Raw genomic sequence first — 25,833 nt, forward strand, 5'->3', positions numbered from 1 at the left:
CTTTGATGATACCACAGACATAGTTTAACTTTCAAGTGAAAACATATTTTAAATGAAAAGAAACTTTAAAGACGGTTAGCTTCACTACTTTATAGTCTACCACTGATCATTGTGATTTTCCTTGAATAATGATTTTTCTCCCTAAGATTACCCTCCTTGTCATTAAAGGGAGTGCATTAAGTCCATTTTTAATTTATCCTGTTCATTTGCATAAACACAACAAGAGCAGCAAATGATCACTTATGATCTTTAGTTCTGCTTTGCTGGAACTTACACAAGGAACATTTAGGGTGACCTTCAGTCTGCCCTTCAGGGCACAACTTGAGCCACATACCTGGCATTCAGCCTTGCCGGTACACACCTGTCTTTTCCAAGTCTTTCTGGTTTTCCATTGTGCCTTAAGGTCCCTTCTAGCCATCTTTCAGGAAAACAACCTTCATTCCTTCCCTGGAAAGATTGCTGTGGACCGCACAACCAACCACGGTACCAGGCCTTTTATCTCAGGGGCTTTTATTACCTTTGAAAGTCAATCCCAGTTCCTCAGGGCTTTTTGGTAACAACCAGAGCCCAAGCATGTCTCCTTTAGGCATGACATTCCAGTCAAAGTCTTGGTCAAAGAAAAAACCTCTATTAACAACTGGTCTTATTAGTTTTATGCAAAGAAACTTATGTCATTACTTACTTCTTTAGAATGCCAAACTCTAGAGGGATCAGATAGGGAGAAAAATATATAGTGTGAAGGAAAATTCTTGTCCTTCTAATATTCACTGAACTGGCATTTCCATTCTTCATATTTTCATTTTTCCCCCACTAAAATTTTTTGTTTGTTTTTCCATTACAGTTGTCCCACTTTTCTTCCCCCTTTTGCTTCCTTGCACCCTGTCCCCTCCTTCTCCAACATTTAGTCCCCACTCAGTTGTCCATGTTTGTGGGTCATTTATACATGTTCTTTGACTAGACCTTTCCCCTTCTTACCCCCTTCTGTCCCTCCCACCTCCCCCCTTGTTACTGTTAGTCTACTCCTTGTTTACATACCTCTGGTTCAATTTTGCTCATTTGTTTGTATTGTTCATTAGTTTCCTGCAATAGGTAACAGCATAAGGTATTTTTCTTTTGTTGCCTGGCTTATTTCACTAAGCATAATTCTCACTAGTTCCATCCATGTTGTTGCAAATGGTAGAAGTTCCTTCTTTCTTTCTGCTACATAGTACTCCATTGTGTAAATGTACCACAGTTTTTTGATCCACTCATCTACAGATGGGCACTTAGGTTGTTTCCAACACTTGGCTATTGTAAATAGTGCTGCTATGAACATAGGATAGGGGTGCATAGGTTCTTTTGAATTAGTGTTTCAGGATTTTTCAGATATAATCCTAGCAATGGAATTGCTGGTTCAAAAGGTAGTTCCATTTTTAGTTTTTTGAGGAAATTCCAAACTGTTTTCCATAGTGGCTGCACTAGCCTGCATTCCCACCAACAGTGCACCAGGGTTCCCATTTCTCCGCATCCTCTCCAGCACAAGTTGTTTGTTGATTTGTTGATGATGGCCATTCTGACTGGTGTGAGGTGGTATCTCATTGTGGTTCTTATTTGCATCTCTCTGATGGCTAGTGATGTTGAGCATTCTTTTGTATGTCTATGGATCCTCTGTATGTCCTCTTTGGAAAAGTGTTTGTTCAGGTCCTTTGCCCATTTTTGAATTGGGTTGTCTGTCTTCTTGGTGTTGAGTCATATGAGTTCTTTATATATTTTGGAGATCAATCCCTTGTCTGAGATGTCATTGGCAAATATATTTTCCCATATGGTTGGTTTCCTTTTCATCTTGCTGATGTTTTCTTTAGCTGAGCAGAAACTTTTTAGTTTGATGTAGTCCCATTTGTTTATTCTTTCCTTTATTTCCCTTGCCTTAGGAGATATATCAGTGAAAATGTTGCTATGTGGGATATCTGAAATTTTCCTGCCTATTTTTTCCTCTAGGACTTTTATGGTGTCACGGCTTACATTTAAGTCTTTGATCCATTTTGAGTTTATTCTGGTGTATGGTGTAAGTTGGTGGTCTAGTTTCATTTTTTTGCATGTCCCTGTCCAGTTCTCCCAACACCATTTGTTGAAGAGGCTCTTTTCACTTCATTTGATGTTCCTTCCCCCTTTGTCAAATATTAGTTGACCATATAGATCTGGGTTTATTTCTGGGCTCTCTATTCTGTTCCATTGATCTATATGTCTGTTCTTATGCCAGTACCAGACTGTTTTGATTACCGTGGCCTTGTAGTATAGTTTGATATCAGGTGTTGTGATCCCTCCTACTGTGTTCTTCTTCCTCAAAATTGCTGTAGCTATTCGTGCTCTGTTTTGGTTCTATATAAATTTTTGAAGTATTTGTTCTAGGTCTGTGAAAAATGTCATTGGCATTTTAATAGGGATTGCATTGAATCTATAAATTGCTTTGGGTAGTATGGACATTTTAATAATGTTGATTCTTCCCATCCATGAGCATGGTATATGCTTCCATTTATTTGTATCTTCCTTAATTTCTTTCTTCAGTGTTATGTAGTTTTCTGAGTACAGGTCTTTTACCTCCTTGGTTAAGTTTATTCCTAGGTACTTTATTTTTCTTGTTGTTATGGTAAATGGGATTTTTCTTTCAGTTTCTATCTCTGAGATTTTATTGCTGCTGTACAGAAATGTCTTCGATTTCTGAATATTGACTTTGTACCCTGCTATTTTGCCGAATTCACTTATTAGTTTGAGTAGTTTTTTTTTTTTGTGGAGTCTATAGGGTTTTCTATGTACACTATCATGTCATCTACAAATAATGACGGTTTTACTTCCTCTTTTCCAATTTGGATGCCTTTTATTTCTCTTTCTTGTCTGATTGCTGTGGCTAGAACTTCCAGAACTATATTGAATAGGGGTGGAGAGAGTGGACACCCTTGTCTTGTTCCTGACCTCAGGGGGAATGCTCTTAGTTTTTGCCCATTGAGTATGGTATTGGCTTCAGGTTTCTCATATATGGCTTTTATTATGTTGAGGTATGCTCCCTCTATTCCCATTTTTCTGAGAGTTTTCATCATAAATGGGTGTTGTACTTTATCAAATGCTTTTTCTGCATCTATTGATATGATCATGTGGTTTTTTTCTTTCATTTTGTTTATGTGGTGTATTACATTTATTGATTTGTGCATATTAAACCATCCTTGCGTCCCTGGGAGTAATCCCACTTGATCGTGGTGTATGATCTTTCTAATGTGTTGTTGGATCCGGTTTGCCAATATTTTGTTGAGGATTTTAGCATCTATGTTCATCAGCGATATTGGCCTATAGTTTTTTTTGTTTGTTGTTTCTTGACCTGGTTTTGGAATTAGGGTAATACTGGCTTCATAGAACGAATTTGGGAGTCTTCCCTCTTCTTGGATTTTTTGGAATAGTCTGAAGAAGATAGAAGTTAGTTCTTTCCTAAGTGTTTTGTAGAATTCACCTGTGAAGTTATCTGGTCCAGGGCTTTTGTGTGCCGGGAGTTTTTTGATTACTGCTTCAATTTCACTAGTTGTTATTGGTCTATTCAGGCTTTCTGCTTCTTCTTGATTCAATTTTGGAAGACTATATGTTTCCAGGAATTTGTCCATTTCCTCTAGGTTGTCAAATTTCTTGCCATACAGTTGTTCATAATAATTTCTTACAATTCTTTGTATTTCTGTGGTACCGGTTGTGATTTCTCCTCTTTCGTGTCTGATTTTATTTATTTGGGTCCTCTCTCTTTTTTCTTGATGAGCCTGGTTGAAGGCTTGTCAATTTTGTTTATCTTTTCAAAGAACCAGCTCCTACTTATGTTGATCTTTTGAATTGTTAGTTTAGTCTCTATGTTATTTAGTTGTGCTCTGATCTTGATGATTTCCTTCCTTGTACTTGATCTGGGCTTTGCTTGTTTTTCTTCCTCTAGTTCTTTTAGCTGTAGGGTTAAATTTTTTATTAGAGATTCTTCTAGCTTTTTTAGTTAGGCCTGTATTGCTATGAACTTTCCTCTCAGGACTGCCTTTGCTGTATCCCATAGGTTTTGGGTTGTTGTGTGTTCATTATCATTAGTTTCCAGAAACTTTTTGATTTCTTCCTTGATGTCATTGTTAACCCATTCATTATTTAATAGCATGTTATTCACTCTCCATGAGTTTGAATGTTTTTGAGTTTTTTCCTTGAGGTTGATTTCCAATTTTAAGCCATTGTGATCTGAGAAGATGCTTGATATAATTTCAATTTTCTTGAATTTGTTTAGGCTTGTTTTGTTTCCTACCATGTGGTCTATCTTTGAAAATGTTCCATGTGCACTTGAGAAGAATGTATATTTTGCTTCTTTGGGGTGAAAAGTTCTATATATATCAACTAAGTCCATTTGATCTAGAGTGTTGTTCAGTGCCTCAATATATTTGGTGTTTCTTTGCTTCGAAGATCTGCCCATTGTTGACAATGGGGTGTTAAAATCCCCTACTATGAGTGTGTTGCTGTCTATATCTTTCTTGGAGACTTTCAAAATCTTCCTTACATATTTGGGTGCTCCTAAGTTGGGTGCATATATATTTGTAAGGTTTATATCTTCTTGATGGATTTTTCCCTTAAGTATTATGAAATGTCCTTCTTTGTCTCTTTTTATGGCCTTTACTGTGAAATCTGTTTTGTCTGATATGAGTATTGCTACCCCAGCTTTTTTTTCATGTCCATTTGCTTGAAATACTTTTTTCCATCCCTTCACTTTCAGTCTATGTAGATCTTTTGTTCTAAGGTGGTCTCTTGTAGACAGCATATATGTGGGTCATTCTTTCTAATCCATTCAGCTACCCTATGTCTTTTGATTGGAACATTTAATCCATTTACATTTAAGGTTATTACCGATAAGTACTTATTCATTGTCATTTTTCCCCTTTGTACTCGTGTTTCTCTCTGTCTCTCTCTGTTTCTTCATCTTCTTAAAGCAGACCCTTTAGCATCTCTTACAATGCTGGTTTGGTGGAGATGTATTCTTTTAGCCTTCTTTTGTCATTTTGAATGAGAGCCTTGCTGGGTAGAGTATTCTTGGTTGTAGGCCTTTGTTTTTCATTGCTTGGAATATTTTTTGCCATTCCCTTCTGGCTTGTAGTGTTTCTGCTGAGAAATCTGATGCTAGCCTTATTGGAGCTCCCTTGTATGTTATTAGTTGTTTCTCCCTTGCTGCTTTTAGGATTCTCTCTTTGTCTTTCAACGTTGCCATTTTAATTATGATGTGTCTTGCAGTGGGCCTGTTGGGGTTCATCTTCATTGGGACCCTCTGTGCTTCCTGGACTTGCATGACTCTTTCTCTCCTCATGTTAGGGAAGTTTTCTGTCATTAGTTTTTCAAAGAGATTTTCTATCCCTTGCTCTTTTTCTTCTCCTTCTGGAATTCCTATGATACGGATATTATTATGTTTCATGTTGTCCTGCAGCTGTCTTAGAACCTCTTCAGTCTTCTTCAGTCTTTTTTCATTTTGTTGCTTTTGTCTACATTGTCCTCCAGCTCACTAATCCGATCTTCTGCCTCCTCTAGCCTGCTTTTAATTCCTTCTACTGTGTTCTTCAATTCAGAGATTGTATTCTTCATTTCCTCCTGGTTCTTATTGATAGCTTCTATATTCTTTTTCATGCTGGTGTAATTCTCAGTAAGTTTCTTTTTTTTTTTTTAAGTATATTTTATTGATTATATTGTTACAATAGTTCCAATTTTTTTTCCCCTTTGCTCCCCTCCGCCCAGCACCCCCCTTCCCCAACAATCCCCTCTCCAAGTCCATGCCCATGGGTCGTACATACAAGCTCTCCCGCCTCACCCTTTCATATATTCTTCTTCTTCTTTTTTTAAAATTAATTAATTAATTAGTTAAATATTTTAACAATAAAAAATAACAATTCCTCCCTCTCAGACTTAAGACCCTTTACAATCTTATAAAGGACAATGGATGAAGGTCTCGAGCTCCTCTAGCTGCTTCAAGCTGGACATGGTCGTCGTCCTACCTACCCGTGGGTCAAGAAATCCCTAATAAGAGTGGGGATGTGGAGGGGAGGGTGGCCTTCCCACAAGGGGAAGGATCGTGCAGACTCCAGGTTGGTTGGCTGTCTCTGGACAACGGCATGCTTGGTTTGACAGGCTGGCATCCTTGTTGTATTCTGGGGGCAACAGGGTTAAAGGACATCATTTAATCTGTAACCACTAGATGACAAAAGACAGGTATTAATTTTTCAATGTCCCACATTAGGGAAAAGAAGGGCTTCTTTGGAGGAAGGTGTGCCAGGTACATCTCACCTGTCCAAAACCCTTTTGCCCATTATACTTATTTTGGACTGAGGGAAATATTTTAGGTTTCCCCCATCTCAGGCCTCTGGGCTTTTTCTGTCCAAGCCATTAGGATAGAAAAGAGAAACCAGTTTTAAAGTGAAGCCCACAGACCACCCCGTTCTTCACCAACCCAGCCACTTAGTTCAGCCAAACCATTGAGTCTCAGGAGGCAGCAATGCAGACAGGATTAAGTGAGGCCTATGCATACAGATAATCACTCAGGTAATGAGATTGTAGGCTTATGCCCTTTGAAAACAGAAAACACATGTTAATTTATGTAACATAACCCACATACAAGTCTCTAAATCTGTAGGACTGTCTTATCGGAAGGAAAATCCTTGTCCTTCTAATATTCACTGAACTTGCATTTCTATTCTTTATATTTTTATTCCCCCCCCACTAAAAAATTTTCTGTTTGTTTGTTTTTCCACTACAGTTGTCTCACTTTTTTTCCCCCTCTTGCTTCCCTGCACCCTGCCCCCCCCCACAGTCAGTCCCCACCCAGTTGTCCATGTCCATGGGTCATTCATACATGTTCTTTGACTAGACCCTTCCCCTTCTTACCCCTTCTCTCCCTCCCATCTCCCCCTTTGTTACTGTTAGTTTATTCCTTGTTTACATACCTCTGGTTCAATTTTGCTCATTTGTTTGTGTTGTTCATTAGTTTCCTGTAACAGGTGACAGCATAAGGTAATTTTCTTTTGTTGCCTGGCTTATTTCGCTAAGCATAATTCTCTCTAGTTCCAATCATGTTGTTGCAAATGGTAGAAGTTCCTTCTTTCTTTCAGTACTTATTCATTGTCATTTTCCCCCTTTGTACTCGTGTTCCTCTCTGTCTCTCTGTTTCTTCATCTTCTTAAAGCAGACCCTTTAGCATCTCTTGCAATGCTGGTTTGGTGGAGATGTATTCTTTTAGCCTTCTTTTGTCTTGGAAACTCCTTATTTCACCTTCCATTTTGAATGAAAGCCTTGCTGGGTAGAGTATTCTTGGTTGTAGGCCTTTGTTTTTCATTGCTTGGAATATTTTTTGCCATTCCCTTCTGGCTTGTAGTGTTTCTGCTGAGAAATCTGATGATAGCCTTATTGGAGCTCCCTTGTATGTTATTAGTTGTTTCTCTCTTGCTGCTTTTAGGATTCTCTCTTTGTCTTTGAATGTTGGCATTTTAATTATGATGTGTCTTGAAGTGGGCCTGTTGGGGTTCATCTTCATTGGGACCCTCTGTGCTTCCTGGACTTGCGTGACTCTTTCTCTCGTCATGTTAGGAAAGTTTTCTGTCATTAGTTTTTCAAAGAGGTTTTCTATCCCTTGCTCTTCTTCTTCTCCTTCTGGAATTCCTATGATACGGATATTATTACGTTTCATGTTGTCCTGCAGCTGTCTTAGAACCTCTTCAGTCTTGTTCAGTCTTTTTTCATTTTGTTGCATTGTCTGGGAGTTTTTGTGTAGGTTGTCCTCCAGCTCGCTGATCCGATCTTCTGCTTCCTCTAGCCTGCTTTTAATTCCTTCTACTGTGTTCTTCAATTCAGAGATCGTATTTTTCATTTCCTCCTGGCTCTTATTGATAGCTTCTATGTCCTTTTTCATGCTCACGTAATTTTCTGTGAGTTCCTTGTAGTTTTTCTGGAGTTCTTTGAAGTTTCCGCTGAGCTCATTCAGCTTCTCCATAATCCATGTTTTGAATTCCATATCTGATAGTTTGTTCCCCTTTATTTCATTTAGCACTCTTTCTGTGGATTCTACCTTTTCTTTAGATGGGGGGTTGTTTCTCTGTCTCCCCATTTTTGTGACTCCTATTGTTTGTTGGTGCTTCTTAGAATGATCTGCACTTCCTGGATCTGCCCCTGGTGGCGTCAGATCCTGTACCAGTCTGGGCCTAGGCAGCCTGTTGGAGACTTCCAGGGATCTACTGCCTTGGTCTGTCTTCTTTAATTGTTAATCTATTCAATCTGTGATTAGCCATCAGGCTTAAGGACTGTGGGTGTGGCAACTTAATTCCTGTAAGCAGGGCTTTTGCTTCTCCTCAGGCTGACACCACTTGGAGGGGGAAAATGGTCTGCCTGCAGTACTGGGGATGAGTCAGCACTGGAACCCGGTCAGCTGCTTCTCCAGTTCTCCCCTCAAAGCCGCCACGCCAAACTCTCCCCAAGTGTCTCCAGTCCTCTCTGCCTTCCCTCTGATTGAGCCCAGGGTAAGTGGGGGCCAAAATATTTTCGTATGTGATACACTTAAGAACTCTTTTTCTCCTGCTGTTTCTCTCTTGCTAGCAAGAAACCCTGTGGCTTTTCGCTTTTCATAGCTAATACTATTTTACTTTCCACTCTGTTGCTGTAAGCTGGGAAGCCCAGCTGGGGGTTTAGACCCTGCCCTTCTCAGGGGGAACCCCCGGCTGCTGAGCTGTTTCTCAGTCCCTTCAGCTGCCACCCATGTGAGCCCAGCCAGCCCTTCCGCGTCTCTGCACTCCCTACCGCTCAAGTTGTGATGTAGCGGCCTTTTATGTCTCTCCGTGGTTATAAGACTTCTTTCCAGCTAGTGTTTGGTTGGTTATTCCAGATGATTTCTCCAAAATTAAGTTGTAAATCCAGACTGGTCCTGGGAGGAGGTTAATGTAGCTTCCACTTACTCCTCCACCATCTTGGATCCCCTCTTCGCCAGTTTTTACCAAACATCCTAGCACTTCTCTCAGTGTCTGCACAGCAGATCGGGGAAACAATAGGAGTGAAGGCAGAGAAGAGGGTGAGTGCATGGCAAATGCCAAGAAGGGTAAAATCTTTGTAACTGGTGGGGAAGTGCATGCAGATTTTACTAGGTTAGTGCTATTTCTTAGGCTTAGTGTTTGAGTGATAAGTTTCAAACACAGTAATGTGTAGCTCTTGCTAGAGACTCAGAAGCACAGTATTGATTGGCACTACAGTAGAAATAATTCCTCTGGTGCATGTTAAATTATGTTATTTCCTCTAGGTATGAACCAGTTAGTTACCTGACTCAAAAGACAACAGTAGCAAGACCATACAGTAAATTAAGTGCACAAAGTTACATGATTTCTGAAGTTTGGTTAGTGTCAGGAGACCCAGGAAAGAAATTACCTTGTTATTTTGCCAAGAGCAGGAGTTTAAATTACAGGAATATTGAGAACTGAAAGAAAAGAAAGTGATCACTAATGCTTAGGGGAAAAATACACTGGTCTGGATTAGGCAAACCCATAATATTTATCATTTGCCAGCATCCTATGCACCCAAGGGGCCAACAAAATTGCACCTTTGGATTGGGGTTGAGCCCTGCTTCTAAGGCAGGAAGTGTTCCCCCAGGAAGTCACCCTGTCTCAGCTGGACTTGTGGGGAGCAGCTGCTAGGAGTGCTGGTCCTGTTCCCAAGACTGTTACACAGCTCACTGAAGGGCAGCAGCTCCACTAGTTGGGTGAGAATTTACTTCACCTTAACCTGTCAGCCCCTAGAAAGAAAGAAGGCGTTGTTTTTTCTCTACCCTAGGCTCCACCCTTCCAACTCTCCCACCTCTGCATCTTCTGGGAGTCATGCTGCCAAAGATGACAGAGATGACACTAGGTTCTCAGCATCCTTGAGCCAACTCCACAGGGACAGGACCATCGCAGCTGCCCTAACCATGGTCTACCAAGATTCTTAACGGCTTCAAGGAAATGAAGGTTTTTTGCAAGAGTACTTGATGCGAAGTTCCAACAAACCAGCAGCTGCAGTTGCTGCAGTTCTGTCTTCAGCCTCACAATGTTTCCATTGGCCAAAAACATGCTAGGTCATCTCCCAGTTCGAAGCAAGTAATGGCAAGGCAGATCTACCAGAAATGAACGCCTGCTTTCCATGACAAATATGGCAACACTCTATTAGCTAGTAGAGCCACTTTCTGTGTTGCTACATGGGTATATACAACAACACAAATTGGAATAGAGTGTAATCTGGCCCCTATTGGCAGAGTCACCCCAAAGGAATGGGGAGATCAATAATCATCCCAGCTGGTATAATAATGAATTATCTCAAAACCAACTGTAACTAATGTCAAGTGAAAGCACTGTGTACCCATTAAAATATGGCATTATTGGAGAAAGTACATTTGAAACCTTTAAAAAAAAGAAAATGGACCTGCTTCACTGACAAGTGATAATTTCTGCTCTTTGACTAAACCCATGCCAATGCCTTCTTCCATTAATACAAACAATTTTAGTTGATCAGTGCCTGTTACTTTTGAAGACTATTTTGTCTCATACAGTTTTTCATGCTCCTCATAAACTCATACAAAGAGATTTTAATTATTTCATACTAATAGAGAAGACAGAATTGCAGAAACAACCACAAAAACAGTGCTGGCATGAATTATAGTGAAACAAGACTATTAAGACAGAGAGGTCTGTCCCAATTGTTTCAGTCACTGAAAACCAAAACACTTAGGCTTACCTCTGGGTTAGTGGTGACCTGAGTCATGGAACCAAAGAGTCATTTTCAGGAAAATAGTTTAATCTCTAGGGTTCCCAGGAACTATCTCACTTCCAACTCTCCAGTCACATTCTAATCAGAGCAGGCAAGTCTAAATCAAATAGTCTAGATCAATAATGTAGTAGTTATGAATTTGTGGTATCATAAGTGGGTACAAGAAACATCACTTTGCTTTATTTTTCTAAATCAAACGAAATGTATCTCTAAGCCTCACTTCCCCAGTGTTGAGGAAATTAATCATTTTTAGGTTCTTTAGCTGATCCTATTTTAACACATGTGCAGATGTCCAGGAGTTTCTACTTGAGGAAGACCCTAGAGCTTCCATCCATCATGGTCATGCCTGAAATGTTTATAGAGGTTAGTGCCCAAGCTGCTGTGGTTCACTCAAAGGCAGGGTGCTCCTTTTCTGAGATTCACTGAGTCCTGAGGCAAGGCAGTTAGTGTTCAAATTTCCCAGCAACCCTCCAAGAGACCCCTATCTTTTGCTCTTGATACCACATGAAAGTGGGATGCAGGGCCCCAACACACATTAAACCAGGAAGTTCAAAGGTCTATCATCCTAGATCTGGCCAAATTTGCCTCCTCAAACCATGGCCTCAGTGAATCTCCTCCCCAGTTTATCCTGCCCGTCAAAGGACTTAGTCTCCCAAACAAAAGCTTCCATGAGACACAGTGTTCCAGGATCTTGGCAACTTGTGTTTCAGTCCAAGAACTATAATGTCATTCTTGTAAGATCTTTTTAAAGTCTTTTTAAAGAATTAATGTATGCAATAAAAACGATTCTACAATAACAGAATTGTACTGAGATATTCTCTCGGGTTACTTTTATATAGCAGAATAAGAATTAATTACATGGGGCTACCTGAACTGATGAAGTTTTTAATAACTTTTTAATGGCTTTTTGTTTAATGCATTACTGGAATATTTTAGAAAACAAATAAAAAAACAAACAAAAAAAGATTTTTTTACTCCCCTGCAGTATCCAAACACATATTTCCAACTATATGCTACCTTTAAAAGTGGTCATCAGAGGATGCTGTACAAATTTTAAAATCTATGCTGGCAGAACTCAAAAGACATTGTGCTTCTGTATCTGTTTATGAAGAAAGATTCTGAACCACACAAAATGACATCATTTTGTAGTTACCCTTATTTTTCAATTGCAGTCTCTTTCTGCTAGCTTCTAAGATCATTTACTAATTTGATTCTAAGAGACTACTTGGTTCTTATGATTTAATAAAAAATTAGGAAGAACTTTTTTCAGGGTATACCTAATTTTAATTCTTTAATTATAAATAATTAGATATATTTTCAGAATCCAAAGAGAGAAAGCTGTTAAAAGAAGTGATCTTTGGTTCTCTTTATATTTTTCCCAAGTCAATGCTAAAGAACATCTAGTTATTACCCAGGCTAGTTTCAGCCTTCCTCTGATGAGATTAATTTATCTTATTAGACATCTTTTTTTTTTAAAGATTTTATTTATTTATTTTTAGAGAGAGGGGGAAGGAGGGAGAAAGAGAGGGAGAGAAACATCAATGTATGGTTGCCTCTCACACCCCTCAACCAGTGCCCTGACTGGGAATCAAACTGGTGACACTATGGGCTGACACTCAATCCACTGAGCCACACCAGCCAGGGTTTATTAGACATCTTAACAGTTATGGACTTATGTTTTATTTGGTGCAATAAGGAAGTATTTGCTTGCCATCCAGAACCAAACTGATAGCATGCTATTGTGTGACCACTTCAAAGGAAGACGGGCATGTTGATCCTCTTAAGTTATTTCTCCTGGAGTTGAAGTTATGGGCAGTAATAACATTCAATTATAATTCTATTTTATCATTTGAGGTAAGTTTAAAGAGCAACTTACTTAAAAGCAAGAGAGCAAGCAAGCATGATTTTGACACAGAGATTTCTTTCCCCAGAAATTTTGTATGTTCTCTCTGTTTTATTTGATGCAATATATGCATTTTATCTTTTTGGGAAAGGTGCTTATACATCTCAGATTATTTTGTTGCATTGTGATAGACAATATTCATAATTTATTCTTTCTATTTGTTTTCCATGTTAGAGAGAAAATAATGAATATGGTGTATTGGGGGCTACAAGCCTGGAAAAAGGAATTTGACCAACAATTTCTCAGACTTTTGACTAATCCCCCAAACTAAAGTCATCCTTAAAAGAAAAAATAAAATTCCAGGGTTTAAGATATTCTAAAGAATGTGCTATAGGACCTCTGTTAAAAGTGACAGGGTGAACATATAGGTTTATTTTTGCTCCCTTCCCAAATCCCAATAAAATAGCAACAAAACAAGTTTTTAAAGGTATAAATCACAAGGGCAAAGGAAAAGAAGACAAGATAACAATAGATGAGAAATGTCAAAATTTTGTGATACAGGAAGTGGGTGTGGAAGGGGTAAGTAACATCACATAATGAAGAGAGGTGACACCTAAGTGTCTGCGGAAGGAAAAATCAGTAACAAGCAAACTGGTGCTTGCCTTAGAACCTAGAGAAGAGTAAATAACTAATCCTAAAGACAGAGCTGCATAGCAATGCTATAACCAAGTTTACTGGTTAGAAGTGCACATGTAGAGTTATTATATTCCTAGATCTGCTGCTGCTGGCTAGGACACTGGATCACTGTCCCTTTCCAATTCCTGAACAAGAATCGGAGTATTCTCTGTGGGAGGATGAGCCAGAAAGACTCTGGACTTGGGACACAGGCACAGCTAAGGGCAAGGGGTACAATGCTATAATGAAAACAAGGAGATAAGTAAAATCTGGAGCAGCAAGCCAGCCCCCTAGCTCTCAAGCTGCCCCTACTGATTTCCTTGGTGTCTGGGTGCCAAAATAACCTCCCAGGCAGGAGCTGGTATGATTCCTTTCTTAGATAAATGTCTGAACCTGGAGAAAATGCCTACATATACTAATATTTGAGGCCCACAATGAAATGGCTTACTTGTCTAATTGCGGGTGATGAGCTCCACCCAAGCTCACAAAATTTCCACTCAGCTTCTTAATGTTTAACTCTTAAATATGTACAACCAGCAAAGATTGCCAGATATTTGGTAAAAGTGATTAATGTGAATGACAGCTCAAAGGAAATACTTAGAGATAAGGAACTCAGAACAGAGGCCAAACAAAATAAGAACTAAACTGCAATGAATATCTCAGCGAAGTGACAAAATATCATATCCATGGAACAAGCAAGGATGCTATAATAAAGAAATAATCAGAGAATAAAAAAGAAGCCCCTGAGATAAATTAAACATTTATTAGAAGAGTTGAAATAAATTTGAGATATATTCTCAGAAATAGAATAAAAAGATAAAAAACAGGAGAAAAAACTGAGAGAAGTAGAGATTAATGCGATCAAACAGCCAATTAATAGGCATTCTTAAATGGAATTACAGAGGAAAAGGAAATACAAAATAAATTCACAAAACTGAAGGACACAGATTTCCAGATCAGAAGGACCACGAAGTGCCGGTACAATGATGTGGAGTAAAATCCATAGCAATGTACACCATCATAAAATTTCAGAACACCAGGGAGAAAGAGAAAAATTAAGATTTAAGGATAATGATATTCAACCTAGAATTCTTTATCTAGTCAGACAGTCAAGTGTGAGAGAAGAAAAAGACATTCTCAGATATGGAAGGACAAAAAATCTGCCTCTTTGCACCTTTTATCAGGAAGCCTCTAAAGGACATGTTCCTTTTTTTTTTTTTTTTTTTTTTTAAAGAGAGAGCAAATAAGAAAGGAAACAGAGTTCTAACACAGGAGGGATGTGAAGGACATTACCAAGATGGAGAGAGAAGTGTTGTCCAACATTGGCAGCTGTGCTACAGATTAAGAGCAGCCAAGAGGGAGCGGGCCTCCTGGGGAAAATCTAACTTAGAGATGGCCTGGAATGTCTGAATCTACTGTAGGGAGTCTGACAACCCTGACTGAGTCTTTGGGTAAGTAATTAATACAAGAATAAGTACCTGGACAGCTAAGCAAACAAAAACAAAGCAACAACTAATACCAAAAAAAAAAAAAAAAAAAAAAAAAAAAATCTTTAAGAATGGAGACACAACCAAATTATGCTGTCATATTAGACTCATCTGTGAGTGTGACTGCTTCCTTATAAGGAGGAACAACAAGATGGGAATTGAGAGAGAGCTCAATTCTCATCTTCCTTGGTGGAAATAAATAGAAAATGTCTGGGATTGAAAATCAAGACAGAGTAGAATAAACATGCTCTTGAGATATATGGCAGTAAATACAAGAAGAAATAGCCAAAATGTTAAAAAGGGATTACCTCTAATGTTGAGTGTTAGATGAGAAAGGTTAGGACAAAGAACTTAAAATGATGTGATTAAAGATTTGATGAGAGTTTGTTTAAATATAATTGGAAAAAGAAATTGGGGGTGATTTCTGTGACATATAGCATTTTAAGATGATAACTGAAATTACAACAGATAACATTATACCAGGACATATCTGACTTCTAGAAATTTTACACAGTTTCTGGAACACTTGTATTAATAACATATACCCATACAAAGATAACCCAAGGAACTGTTAAATATCACTTTTATTTAACAATGTTTGCCATGTAGTTTAATATAGCAAATAAACCTGATTAGTTTAACACTTCTTTATTTATAAGGACAAATCTTTGCCAGAGGCCTTTTATAAAATCTCAGTCAGTTGAAAGTCAAGAAGACTTTATTTAGAATTTGATTTGGGGGAAGTTTTTAAAAATGTCAGAAAGTCTGAACATTGATTAAACAGGACCAAGGGTTATTATAAAATAAACTTGGTTACTTAATTTAACCAAAGTGACAATAAAAGATTTCAAAAGCAAATGTGAGAAGTAACACAGTTGAGGAAAAAAACTTATCTCTTTGAATACTGAAGTTTTCTTAAGTAATCAAAGGCCCAATAAAGAAGAAGCACAGGTAATTATTCTGACAGGACAAAAAAAATCCTTGTTTCCCAGGCAAATTATTTAAAAGGCAAAGAGAAATCTTTTACAATAATCCAAGAAAACTTTGTCCTTTTACCAGAGAGAGAAAATTAAACTCTAGTTTTGCACAGACACACTATTGCTATTAAAGCTTATTTTAAAAACTCTTAGGATAACTTCATTCCATTTTTACCAGCTTGACCACATAAGATAAGAATTCCTCCCTTTTCCTGGCTGGTGTGGCTCAGTGTATTGAGCACTGGCCTGTGAACCAAAGGGTTGCCAGTTCAATTCCCAGTCAGGGCAAATGCCTGGGTTATGGGCCAGGTCCCCAGTTGGGGACACATGAGAAGCAACCACACATTGATGTTTCTCTTCCTCTTTTTCTCCCTCCCTAAGTAAATAAAATAAATAAATAAAATATTTTTTAAAAAAAGAATTCCTCCCTTTTTTTCTCCCTTCACTTCTCTCTCTGCCTCACTTTCTATGCCTATTTAGGTTTTATCCTTTATCCATTTTTTTCTGCTAGTCTAAAATAACCTTTAAATAACATCTAAATTAGGACAAAATTACTCTTCTCTTCCCTTAGCAAAAATGCATCCTCATACTTCAAACCTTTTGCTACCCAAAACACATCTTACTTTACTTGTAAAAATCACAAAAACAAAGAACTTAAAAGTTAAACATAGGCTTTTTTTCTGCCATGCTGACGTACATTAAAAATTGTACACTTGGCACACAGTTTTTTTCTTTACCCTAATTATTTATAGTAGTTTCATTAACTTACAGATTAGAATTCTTAACCTTTAGTAGCCTTAATTTTCCATTAAAGCTAAGAAGTAAGCAACTGTGAGCTGTCTGCCACATTCTGACATTTCGTAATAGATTAGCAAATTCATGAATACATCATTTCATAATTTCCAGAGACATGCTCTTTCCTTTTTAATTGAATTTATTGAGGTGACATTGGTTTGCAAAACCATACAGGTTTCAAGTGTACAGTTCAATCAAACATCACCTGTCCACTGCATTGTGCTCCTGAAACCAGAAAAGCTGGTGTCCGTGCTGCCTGTCATCTATCAGACCCAATAAGCGGAGACAGGGATTGAATCTCTATGGGCGCTTTATTTAGATGGTTGGCGATCTGTGAAGACAGCGGGTTTGTACCCTAACAAACTATCTTAAATTCTAGTATAAAAGAGCCCTTTTTATAAGGAAAAGAAAAGTGTAGGTAAGGGGTTTGGAATTCAGAAAAAAAGTTAATTGGATAAGAGCTGCAGCATTCTTTTGTCTGTGTCCTGGGAAGTGGCCTTTGTGCCCTGGGCTGTGGTCTTTGGGTCCTGGGCTGTGGTCTTTCTGTCCTGGGCAGTGATTACCTTGGAGCACAATGGTTCAGATACCATCTTGATTGCTTGCAGTCCTCCTGAGGCACAAAGGTGGAACTACTTATGGTTTCCTGGAGTCAAGGTGGGTCATATCTCCAGTTCCTGAAACAATAGCCTTTACATACATTAGTTACTAAGCTTATTAGCTGTTACCTAAAACTAAAATTTTCCAACATTTGAGTCCCCCATCACTCTCATTTACCTAAGGAAAGTCTCATTCTGTCCCCATTTCTACCCCTTTGCCCACTCCACCTTTCCTGAAAGATGGCTAGAAGGAACCTTAAGAGACAACAGAGAACCTGAAGGACTTGGAAAAAGCAGGTGTTTACAGGCAAGTCTGAATGGCAGGTGTGTGGCTCAGCTTCTGTGCCCTGAAGGGCAGACTAACAGTCAACCTGAAGATTCCGTGTATAAGTTCCAGCAAAGCAGACTTAAAGCAAATCATATGTGATCAATCACTGCTCTTGTTGTGTTTATGCAAATGAACAGGCTAAATTAAAACTGGACTTAATGCAGTCCCTTTACTGACAAGGAGGGTAATCTTAAGAAGAAAAATCATGACTCAAGGAAAATCACAATGCTCAGTGGTAGACTATAAACTAGTACAGCTAACTGTCTATAAAGTTTATTTTCATTTAAAGTTTGTTTTCATTTGAAAGTTAAACCAGGTCTGTGACATTATCAAAGATGCTTAATTTACAGGCAAGAAGAATGCCAAATGCCTTGCAACTGGATGTCTTTCCAATAAGACAGTCTCACAGATTTAGAGAGTGGTTTGTGGATTGTGTTGTGTGAATTAACATGCGTGTTCTTTCTGTTTTCATAGGGCATAAACCTATGATCTCATTACCTGAGTGATTGTCTGTACATATAGGCCTCACTTAATCCTGTCTGCATCGCTGCCTCCTGAGACTCAACAGTTTGGCTGAACTAAGTGGTTGAGTTGGTGAAGTATGGGATGGTCTGTAGGCTTCATTTTAAAACTGGTTTCTCTTTCCTGTCCTAATGGCTTGGACAGAAAGGGCCCAGAGGTCTGAGAAGGGGTAAATCCTAAAATATTCCCCTCAGCCCAAACTTAGTGGGCAAAGGGCTTCAGATAGATGTGACACACTGTGCGCACCTTTCTCCAAAGAAGCCATTTTTTTCCCTAATATGGGACATTGAGAAATTAATCCCTGCCTTTTGTCATCTAGTGGTTATGATTTCAATGATGTCTTTTAACCCTGTTGCCAAATCTAGTGCCCCCAGAATATGACAAGGATGCCAGCTTGTCCAACAGTGCCAACCTTTGGAAACTGAGTGTGCTGATACCTGGAAACAGCCAACTGACCTGGACTCTGCAAGATTCTTCCCCATGTGGGAAGACCACACTTCCCTCCACCCCTACTCTTATTATGGATTTCTAGATCCCAGGGTAGGCAGGACGACAACTATATCCATCAGGAAGCAGCTAGAGGAGCACAAGACCTTCACCCATTGTCCTTTATAAAATTATTGTCTTAAGTCTGAGAGGGATTGTGACAGAGTGGGGGTCTCCAAAAATCCCCAGAGCCTGTGGGTTGGGGGATGGGGAAAAGGGAACAGTTTTTAAGATGATTTGCATGACTATGGCTAGTAGTTAGTGTCTCAGTTATGCAAATGGCTTTGGTTCTTCCAAGGCCTCAAGGAGATGGGAGGGGTTTTGACATGGAATGGTGCAGAAAGAACATACAGAGCCTGCACAAGGTTCTATGAATTATCAGAACTGGTTACCATGCCAACTGCATCACAGGAGCAGTCAGGGATTTAAAAATAGGCAGCAATTATTTTTAAAGAAAGGAGAGGAGGAGATCCATGCAGTTTGCAAGGAGGATGGAGGAGAACTCCATGCAGCTTGGAAAGGGAGAACTGTGCATGATCCAGTGCAATATGGCACACGTTTTCCTGAACTGTTATACAGAGGCCAATGGCACCGTACCCCAGATCCTGAAGGAGATAGCTGACAGATAAGGGATGGGGAACTTCTGGGAATGTTTTTGGCTTATAGCCTTTGGGGGAGCAAGGGAAGTGCTGGGTCCTGTGGGAGAACAAGGCTCTGAGCTGGAGTGCTCACTGCCCTCCCCTGGTTGGAATATTATAAATAAAGACCTGTTTTCCCCAACACTAGTTGTTGGGTTTTACACCAAGGTGCCATGTGAAAGAGCCCCCTTTCTCTCTGTAATGTGCCCAATAGTCCATTAGGAAGAATGTACAGGGCATGGACAAGTGAGCTCATGAGGGGGTTAGTGGGGAGAGGATCCCTGGACCCAGAATAAGGAGAAACAGAAAATGGTAAAATACTGTTGTCTCCTTTGGCCAAAGGAACCCATTAAGGGGCAATCTGTTTTCTGGTTTTATATGTAAGTGACCAGGCATCAGCTTCTAAGGAAGAGAGGGAATATACTTTCTGTTCGTTATCGCTTAACAGTAGATCCACAGGTCTCTTCCCTGTTTATTTTTTTCATTGTTTCACTTGCTGGAGGAGATATAGTGGCAAAAATATTGCTACAAGATATGTCTGAGATTTTACTACCTATGTTTTCTCCTAAGATTTTTATGGTTTTGTGACCTGCATTTAAGTTTTTTATCCATTTTGAATTTAGTCTTGTATATGGTGTAATTTGATGGTCTAGTGTCACTTTTTTTGCATGTATCTAATTTTCCCAACACCATTTATTGAAGAGATTGTCTTTACTCCATTGTACGCTCTTGGAATGGTAAGTGGGATTGTTGTCTTAATTTATCTTTCTGATTTGAGAAACACTCACAATAAAAACACCGGGACACAGGACTTCAGCAGTAAACGAGGCATATGTTTATTCATGGGTCTGCAGGGCTGGGCACAGTCAGGAGTATTCACACCTAAGCAAAAAAAGCAAACTGGTTTTATACTAATGCGAGTAGCCCCCACCCTCACCCCATCTCCCCCTTTTCTCCATTACTGGATACTCAGGAGCTAGAATCTAACGTAATTTAGTGAGGGGTCTGTTTCCAGCTCTCCCTTGCCCTGTTTCGGTTTGGCGATAAAGCTGTCCCTAGCTCTCCTTTGAAGAATCCACCTGTGTTTCAATGTGATGGTAAACCTATCTCCAGCTCTCCTTTGAAGAGTCCTAGAGTCCCTACATTTGGGTTGAATATCTTCCCCTTTTGCTCTTAGAGACATTTGTGATGAGTTGTGGAATGTTCTATCCTGACTTGTTTGCTAATATTTTCCCTTGCTTTACTGTTGACTCAGAGACTGACCCCCTAATTCAAGGTTCATTTACATTTGTCCTTTGCTGTTAACTATTTTCTACTGGTTTGAGAGTCATTGGTTTCTTTGTCCCTTATATTGATAGTCTTTTATTGGTGTGTAAAATTGCCACCGATTTCTCTGACCAGTGTGGCTCAGTTGGTTGGGTATCGTCCTGCAAAGCAAAAGGTTGCTGGTTTGATTCCCAGTCAGGGCACATGCCTATGCTGTGGGTTCGGTCTTCAGTTAAAGCATGTGCAAAAGGCAACTAATACTTGTTTCTCTCTTATATCGATGTTTCTCTCCCTCTCTTTCATCTCCCTTCCTGTCCCCTCTCTCTAAAAATAAATTTAAAAAATATTTTTAAAAAGGCCACCAATATCTAAATATGAATTTTGTATTCTGCTACTTTGCCAAATTCATTTATTAGATCTAGTAGTTTTTTGGTGGAGTCTTTAGAGTTTTCTATACACAATACCACGGCATCTGAGAATAATAAGTTTTACTTCCTGTTTTCCAATTTGGATGCCTTTTATATCTTCTTGTCTGATTGTCTTGCTAGTACTTCCATTACTATGTTAAATAAGAATGGTGAAAGTGGATATCCCTGTCTTACTTCTGATCTTAAGGGAAACACTTTTAATTTTTGCCCATTGAGTATGATGTTGGCTGGGGATTTGTCATATATGGCCTTTATTATGCTTAGGTATGATCTCTCTATTCCCACTTTGCTGGATTTGTTTAGCTCGTATTTTGTTGAGGATTTTAGCATTTATATTCATCAAGGATATTGGGCTATAATTCTGATTCTTTGTAGTGTCTTTATCTGGCTTTGGAGTTAGGGTAATGCTGGCCTCATGAAATAAGTTTGGGAGTTTCCCTTCCTCTTGAATTTTTTGGAGTAGTTTGAGAAGGACAGGTGTTAGTTCTCCTTTGAATGTTTGGTAAATTTGCCTTTGAAGCCATCTGGTCCAAGACTTTTGTTTGCTGGGAGCTTTTAAATTACTGCTCTATTTCATTAGTTATAATTGGTCTATTCAGGTTTTCTGATTATTTTTTATTCAGTTTTGGAAGATTGTATGTTCTAGGAATTTATCTATTTTACCCAAGTTGTCTAACTTTTGGCTTATAGTTGTTTAGATATATGCCTTTTCATAAACTACATTTTATTAATAAGCCCAAATATCTTCAGTTTCTCTTTGATAAGAAGCCAAAATAGATAAACTTAAACCCGTGTTTAAGTTAAAATAATAAAAAATATTTTGAAAACTATTTTTAAGCAGATATATTTTATAAAACACAATCATTGTTGCAAAGTGCATTTATAAACTTTTATTCCATTTATATCCATTTAATTCACTTTAACAATTGTGCTTGAATTGCCATGAAAATTTTATAAGAAATTAAAAGTTAACTATCATTTTAAGTTATTTTTCTTGTTGACTAAGTAAGTTGCAAAAATCACAGAAACAAAGAACTTAAAAAGTTAAGCGTATGGCTTTTTTTTCTGCCATGTTAACATACATTAAGAAAATATTTTTTTTAAATTTTATTTATTTATTTTCAGAGAGGGAGGAAGGGCAGGAGAAAGAGAGGGAGGGAAACAACGATGTGAGAGAGAAACATCAGTTGCCTGCCTCTTGCAAGCCCCTAGCCAGGGACCTGGCCCACAACAAAGGGATGTGCCCTGACTGGGCATCAAACCAACTTTAAATGGTGTTTCTGGCAGATGGAAAAAGTTCAGTTTACCCTCTCAGATGACTAAGTGTATTACCAATGTTTATGGAGAAGACTGACACTTTTTATTTGTCTTTAATAGGTAATCTTATGGAGTCTATGGACTAAGTTCTGGCCAAGGGAGCCTATGGAAATATCAAGGAACAGTTTGTTTTTAAAACTGTCCCTGAGCTCCCCTGTCTCAGGGGTTGCTTTAGTCAGCAATTATTTCCTTGGATGCTTACCCATGGTAAGATTAATATTTCCAAAGGACTGAGAAAGAAAGTGGGTTTTTATCTAAGAAGGAGCTCAGGGGCATATTTGTCTCTTATCAAAAATCTAGGGTAATAACTATTTAATTTTTTTAAGGGAATTAGTCCAATGAATTGTTTTTTCAGTAAAAGCTCAAAATATAGGAAGTCTTGGACCTTGTGTGGTCTGCTTACAGAATAAGGGACAATAAATCAAGCTTTTGTTGCATTTGCCAAAGCTATTTCCTGGCTATTAGGATTTATGCAAGTTTCACCCCTGCTTCAGTGTAAGTTGCAGTTTTGACATTTAAAAATTTATTTATTTATTTATTTTTAGAGAGAGGGGAAAGGAGGGAAAGATAAAAGGAGGGAAATATCAATGCAAGAGAAAAACATTTATCAGTTGCCTCCTGGCATGCACCCCTACCAGGGACCAAACCCTCAACCCAGGCTCGTGCCCCAATGAGGATTCAAACTAGTGACCTTTTTCCCTGCAGGATGACACCCAACCAACTGAGCCACACTGGTCAGGGTTTGACATTTGTTTAAAGCCTGATCTCCACCTCCTAAACTTGTTAAAAAAGTACTTTTGTCGTTACTTGGTTTTTGTTTGTTTTTTGTATTTTTTAAAGTTAAATTTGGGGGGGTAATATTGGTTAATAAAATTATATAGGTTTCAAGTGCACAATTCTGTGATACATCATCTGTATGTTGCATTGTGTGCCCACCATCCAAAGTCAAATATTTTTCTGTCACAGTATATTTGATCCCCTTTACCCTTTACTACCCCCTCCACTCCCCTTCCCTCTGGTAACCACCATACTGTTACCTGAGTCTATGAGGTTTCTTGTTTTTTTGTTTGTTTTTCTTGTTTGTTCATTTGTTGCTTTCAGTTTTCTATTCCACATGTGAATGAGATCATATGGTTCTCAACTTTTTTCCGACTGATTTTGCTTAGCATGATGCTCTCAAGATCTACCCATTATATCACCAATGACAGCATTTTATCTTTTCTTATGGCTGAGTAGTATTCTATTGAGTGTATATACCACATCTTCTTTATCCAATCCTCTATTGAAGGACACTGGTTTTTTCCATGTCTTGGCCACTGTGAATAATGCAGTAATGAACATAGGGGCACATATATCTTCATGAATAACTGTTTTCTATTTTTTTTGGTAGATACCCAGAAGAGAGGTCATTCGGTTATATGATAACTCTATTTATAATTTTTTGAGGAAATTCCATATCTGTTTTCCATAGTGGCTGTACCAGTTTACATTTTCACCAGCAGTGATTTAGGGTTCCTTTTCCTTCACAATCTCTCCAAAACTGTTGTTACTTGTCTTGTTGATAATAGCCATTCTAACAGGTGTGAGGTGGTATCTCATTGTAGTTTTGATTTTCATTTCCCCAGTAGCTAGTGAAGTTAAGCATTTTTTCATATATCTGTTGGCTATTTGTATGTCTTCTTGGGAGGAGTGTTTGTTCAGGTCCTCTGCCCATTTTTTAAAAGATTTTATTTTTATTTATTTTTAAAGAGAGGGAAGGCAGGAAGAAAGAGAGGGAGAGAAACATTGATTTGAGAGCGAAACATCAATTGATTGCCTCTTGTACATGCAATGGATCAGGAACCAAACATCCCAGGCATGTGCCCTGAGTCGCAGTTGAACTGGTGACCTTTTGCTTTGCAGGATGATGCTCAACCAACTGAGCAACACCAGTCAGGGTTCCTCTGCTGATTTTTTAATTGAATTGTTGGTTTGGTGTTGAGCTATATGAGTTCTTTGTTTATTTTGGATATAAACAAGATATCGCTGCAAATATCTTCTCCTGTTTAGTGGGTTTTTTCACACTAAGACATTCTTCTGTATCTATTTTTTATTTCTTCCAATAAGACATTTGTTTAGGATAAGAGCTCATAAAATTTTTTTTAGATGTAGAGATCCAGATCTTCAAAGATACACATATTTCAGTTGTGACTGCATACCAATAAGCCCTTTTATCACTTAAGCATGGACACAAACTGTCTCCAAAGAGCATGTAAAAGATGCAGACTTCTCAGGATGCAGAACCACTCCAAAGATAGTCTAAGAAAACAAAGGCCTCATTGTCATAGGTAGTAAAGAAACTTCTATCTCTCACAAAGTGAGACACCTTAAATCACAGACCCATTAATTTGTGCACTGGAAAGGAGATATAAAGATCTGAATTTTTGCAGCACAAACATGGTAACAAAGGTAGAGATGACAATGGCCCCTTATATACTGGGACTCTTCATTAAGACAAACTTCCCTGAAAGCTGGCGTGGTTGGACAAAGAAAATGTTGCTTGTCACATGTCTTAGGCTCCTAGCCAGCTGGCCAGCTAACTGCCCTTTGCAAGCTTGACAATCTAAGTTCCTCCCTCATCCCCAAGTGGCAGAAACCAGAGAATATTCTCACTGGTTACAAAGTCAAGCTTTTCATACATAAAATAAGACAAATGGAGATGCTCATCTTATGATTTTTATCCTTATGAAAAATGATACAAAAAACAGAGACAAAAGAAAACATGACTACTTCTGGCAGGCTAAGAATCAATAGCCTATGGGTACCCAAAACAAAAATTTCAAGAGTTACAACTCAAGATCTATTTTTACAAATCTTTTTCTTCTGCCATTGTAAATTTGGAAAGGAAAGAACAAGGAGAAATTTTTATTCTCCTCTCTTGACTAGTCAGATATGGAACACTACCATGGTAAGAATTCTTACCTTCTGCTATCTGTGGTTGGTTATCCCATATCTCCATTGCAGTCTCTAGGGACAGTAGAGTATCCCAGTCTTTTACTGTCTCATCCTCATTGCCAGAAACTCTACAGGAGGAAAAGAATCTCTTCCTTTCTATCCTTTCAGGGTTTCAGCTGGGTCTCTGTAATAAAAAACAGATCAACAAGAAAAAACAAACATGTTTATTAACATGTATATCTCATGTATACTCAAAGTTGTGGCTGGAACTTGGGCTTACATAGCATCTTCACCAAGTCTGAGGAAATGAGTCTTAGACTTCAGAGGGCAGCAAACTGTGGGAACTAAATTTATGGGGAACTAATGGAAGACAGTTGCTAGTCAGTCAAGTTTGTTATGTAGCACCCTCAGGGTTGATAAATGTCTAGGATTGTAGGTGATTAACTTCTGTACAGATTTACGATCTGCTTTCAGGCAAATAGTACAGAGAGCTTTTTATGGATATGCTTCTTCTCAATTGCCTTCAATGCAAAAATAATCCTTATGGCAAAGGGGCAGGTTTTTGAATGGCATATTCTACTCTTCTTCTGTAGGTTTGATTATCAACTTGCCCTATGTTATGATGATCTCTATGTTCTAACATGGAAACCTGAGATAAGAAGTTGTTGAAAAAAAGTTAGAAATGTTATTCTCCAAGGCTTATTTATAAACAAAAGAATTATCATAGTAACAAAAAAAAGGTAGAGTAGA

The 25,833-nt window shown here is 38.5% G+C and overlaps 1 long non-coding RNA gene and 1 pseudogene across 2 annotated transcripts; one reads left to right on the forward strand and one right to left on the reverse strand.

Moving 5' to 3' along the window:
* Nucleotides 1–10,074: 10,074 nt before the first annotated feature.
* LOC150012137 (cytochrome c oxidase subunit 7B, mitochondrial pseudogene) lies at nucleotides 10,075–10,310 on the forward strand (annotated as a pseudogene).
* Nucleotides 10,311–19,961: 9,651 nt separating this feature from the next.
* LOC150012138 (uncharacterized) lies at nucleotides 19,962–25,396 on the reverse strand. 2 transcript variants are annotated; one of them, XR_016510708.1, is made up of 4 exons: nucleotides 25,364–25,396; nucleotides 25,111–25,267; nucleotides 23,187–24,447; nucleotides 19,962–20,020 (listed from the first exon to the last, which is right to left on the reverse strand). It is a non-coding gene; the product is annotated as an uncharacterized LOC150012138 (long non-coding RNA). The 2 variants fall into 2 exon arrangements; XR_016510707.1 differs by lacking the exon at nucleotides 25,364–25,396 and having other exon boundaries at nucleotides 25,111–25,322.
* Between the last annotated feature and the right edge of the window lie 437 nt (nucleotides 25,397–25,833).

The sequence above is a fragment of the Furipterus horrens genome, unplaced genomic scaffold, assembly GCF_987537825.1.
Source record: "Furipterus horrens unplaced genomic scaffold, mFurHor1.1.pri manual_scaffold_4, whole genome shotgun sequence".
In the NCBI taxonomy this organism is placed as follows: domain Eukaryota; kingdom Metazoa; phylum Chordata; class Mammalia; order Chiroptera; family Furipteridae; genus Furipterus; species Furipterus horrens.